This window comes from Microtus ochrogaster, chromosome 15 (genome assembly GCF_000317375.1).
Source record: "Microtus ochrogaster isolate Prairie Vole_2 chromosome 15, MicOch1.0, whole genome shotgun sequence".
Taxonomy (NCBI): domain Eukaryota; kingdom Metazoa; phylum Chordata; class Mammalia; order Rodentia; family Cricetidae; genus Microtus; species Microtus ochrogaster.
In genome coordinates, this window is record NC_022017.1 from 25,443,443 (window position 1) to 25,446,963 (window position 3,521).

At 49.8% G+C, this 3,521-nt stretch overlaps 1 protein-coding gene across 1 annotated transcript in view; it reads right to left on the minus strand.

Annotated features, from left to right (window-relative positions):
* Ppara (peroxisome proliferator activated receptor alpha) overlaps positions 1–3,153 on the minus strand; it is a 61,365-nt gene extending 58,212 nt beyond the window's left edge. The window contains exons 1-2 of the mRNA XM_005354396.3: positions 2,792–3,153; positions 2,047–2,133 (exon numbers count right to left, since the gene is read on the minus strand). The gene's annotated coding sequence lies outside the window, so the exon portion shown is untranslated. The remainder of the gene's footprint in view (positions 1–2,046; positions 2,134–2,791) is intronic.
* Between the last annotated feature and the right edge of the window lie 368 nt (positions 3,154–3,521).

The window sequence follows — 3,521 nt, forward strand, 5'->3', positions numbered from 1 at the left end:
TATCTATCTATCTATCTATCTATCTATCTATCTATCTATCTATCTATCTATCTATTTTTGAGGCAGGGTCTCTCTATGTAGCCCTGGTTAGCCTGAAACTCACTATGCAGACCAGGCTGTGGATCTCACAGGGATCTATCTGCCAATGCCTCTCATGTGCTAGGATTAAAGACATGCACCACCACCATGCCCATTGAAATTTTAAAAACAGTGCCTATCAAACTGCCAAAATCAGAAATAAAAACAGAGACCCTCTCCCTTTTGCCACCAAAAGCAGACATTCAACTGGCCACGACCTTAGCTGCAATGCCACAAAGCTAGGACAAACATCAGCCACTAACAACAACACCCCACACAGAGGCTGCAAGAGCAAACAGGGGCAAGGGAATTTGTTGTAATAAAAATCTATTTATGTCAAGCAAAGAGACATTTCAAACGATGTTTTAATAAAATCTTTTCAAACAGTATTATAAAACCACAAATGATCATAACATTAAAAAAGGGGCACAAGGGTCCCTAGGCACAAATGGCTAAGACACCCATTCTCTCACTGCATTCCAGTTTCTTCATCTTTTAACCATCATGAGGATAGTTTTAAACTTCTTTTTTGCTTGTCTGTTTGTTAGCTTTGTTGTTATTGTTTGCTTATTTTATTTTTTAAGAGAGGGTCTTACTGCATAGCACTGGCTGGTCTAAAACTCTGTGTAGATCAAGCTGGTCTTGAACTCACAGAGATCCTCCTGCCTCTGCCTCCTGAGTACAAGGATAAAAGACATTCACCAGCATGTCTATTTATTTGTTTTTGAGACGAGGTCCCATGTGGCCCAGGCTACCCTCAAACTTATCATATATTTTTGATTCTCCTGCCTCTGTCTCCTCAGTGCTGGGATTACAAGCATGTGCCATCCCTCCACACCTGATTTATGTAGTGCGTGGGATCAAACCAAGGGTACAGTGTGTACTAGGCAAACACTACACCAACTGAGCTCCAACTCCAGCTGTTTCCTATATTCTGGCATGAAAATTAGTTTCATGAGCAAGTCCATGACTGTCTTGTTCATGAATGACACAGGAGTCTCTAGCAGCTACACAGTAAGCATGAACCAAATGAATTATATACTCACATTTATCTATATATGCATTGGCTAAATACTGTATCTAAGCCTAGTGGGACATTATACAGACACTTTAAATGAAGCAAAGATACATTTTGTTCACATGAAAATATTTTCCCTCAACCTAATAAAGCATTGTCAAAGTCTATGTAGAAGAAACATGTTTTCTCTTCTCCCATCTCTTTCTACCCTTTAAACACATACATACATACATACATACATACATACATACATACACACACGTGCACAATTTTTAGAGCTCTCTAATTAATAGGCTTGACAAGCATAAGTTAAAAAGAATGACTTCAGCTTTCAGTACTTAGGAGATTGAACCAGGAATATAAAATATTCAAGGATAGCCTCTGCTACACAGCAAGATCCAGGCTAGCATGGGCTACATAACAGGATCCTCCCCCACTAACAAGCACTGGGAGTCTGGTGTGTTTCCATACATGTTTAAGATATGGGAAAAGAAACACTTTGCTTTCTACTGCCTTCATTTACCGTCAGGACCAATGTCCCTGGACTTTTATGTGGCCACTAAGGACTATTCATCTGACTGTTTCTTGGGGTCATCCCTGCCATGGCTGATGATGAAACTCACCGACCACGTAGTCAAATTTATCTGGAAACAGCTAGAAGACATCAGGCCAGCCTTACCAGTCAGTGTATAACCAGTCAGTAAGACTATTTCTAAAGCAATGCCACCTCCTTTTAAAAAGCACCAAAGCAGCCTGCCGTAAAGAACTGAGGTTCCCAGGGAACACACACTCAGAAATGAAACATGGTTCCATCCATTTGCCTGGCTTTCCAAACCCTGAAAATGCATTTACTATTTTATCATAAAATAATCTACCCAACCCCCCTGCCTCCTGCAACCAAAGACAGAATTTCTATTTCAGTCTGGAAGCTCCACAAGTCCTCTTTTTACCTGTGATGACAGCGTCTTGTTCCTGAGCTTGACTTGTGACAAAAGTCAGTTCCACCGGGAAGATAGGGCCTTGAACTTCAGTCTTGGCTGTAGGACGTTAAGGAAGGAACCAGTCACAATATGTTCTCTGGATCCCCCCCAACTCTCCGCCACCTTGGGAAAGTCACTGTGACCCTGCTGCCTGCAACCACTACAGTGTTCCAGGGTCGCCCAAGAAAGTTCTGAGTTCCTCCCTCAAGAAGTGCTAGGAGGGAAGAGGCCGTTCTGGTTTCCTTAAGGGAAAGGAGTGGGCTGAGTTTGCGGTGGGTGAGCAACTCCAACAGAGTGCCCCTCAAAGACTATAAGACATTATAACACTGTAGGTTTTCTTAGAATCTTAGCTGCAGAGAAAAAACCTTCTTCCCTTTAAATTAAAAAAAAAAAAAGTTTGGGAAAAGGAGGGGCGCAGTTGTTCCAGGATAGTTGGAGCGGGTACTGGAGCACCCTCCCGACTAGCACACTGGCACTCTAGGCTCCCTTTATCCCTAGCAGGCTGGCCGAGCAGCGAGCGAGAGGTGCTGAAGAGACTTAAGTTGCCCTACACAGGGCCCGCTGTGGCACTGGGCTCTGGAGAGGCAGAGACATAGGGTGGCTTTGCCAGACTCTACCCTACTGCTGGGGCCTGTCCCCCATCTCCCCACTACGGTCAGACGCAATGTGGGAACTGGTGCTCAAAGAGGGTCGGCTGCTGGTGACAGGAACCCACCCGCGTTTCTCCAGATCCACAGGAGTAGCCGGGCTCAGTGATCCCAGAATCAGTCTGTCCGATCCTCAGGTTACCTCGCCTCTGAGATCCCTGAGGGTCTCAGGAAACGCCCCCCGGTGGGTGACGCCCAAATGCACCGCGCCGTGGGAAGGAGGCTCCCCGATGTCTCCGCCCGTGGGCCCTCCCCTCCAGGGGACAACCAGAGGACCCAGCGTCGCTCCAATTCAAGGACTCCGCGAAGCCCCCAGCCCCACTACCAGCTGCGAACAGAGTTCGGGGCCGGCGCTCGGCACTTGCGGGGACCCGAAGTAGCGGACAGTCCCGCGGGCCCCGAGAGTCGCAAGCGTTCCCAGCTTGTGCCCTCGCCGGTGCCTGTGGGTCTCTAGACCCGCGCCCCTGATCCGCGCGCATGCGCCACAGAGCCCCTCCTCTCCCCGTCCACCTACTTCACTGTCCCGGGACAGGGGACGCCTGGCTCCCGCCCCCGCGCGTGCCCTCCCGCCCCCGAGCACCTGAGGCTGCGCTCCGCCTGCGGGTCCGCGAGGGCAGAGCGCCCGGGGAGGCGGCGCCAGGCGGGGCGCAAGCGGCTGCCTCCGCCCCCGTCACCCCTGTCGTGGGGCCGCCGCGTCCCGGGCCCCGGACCGGCACCGCCTCCGTGAGCCCGTGCCAGCCGCGCCCCCACGACACGCACCGCCCCTCGGACGTCCCCTGCGGGGTCCCGCGGCGAGGT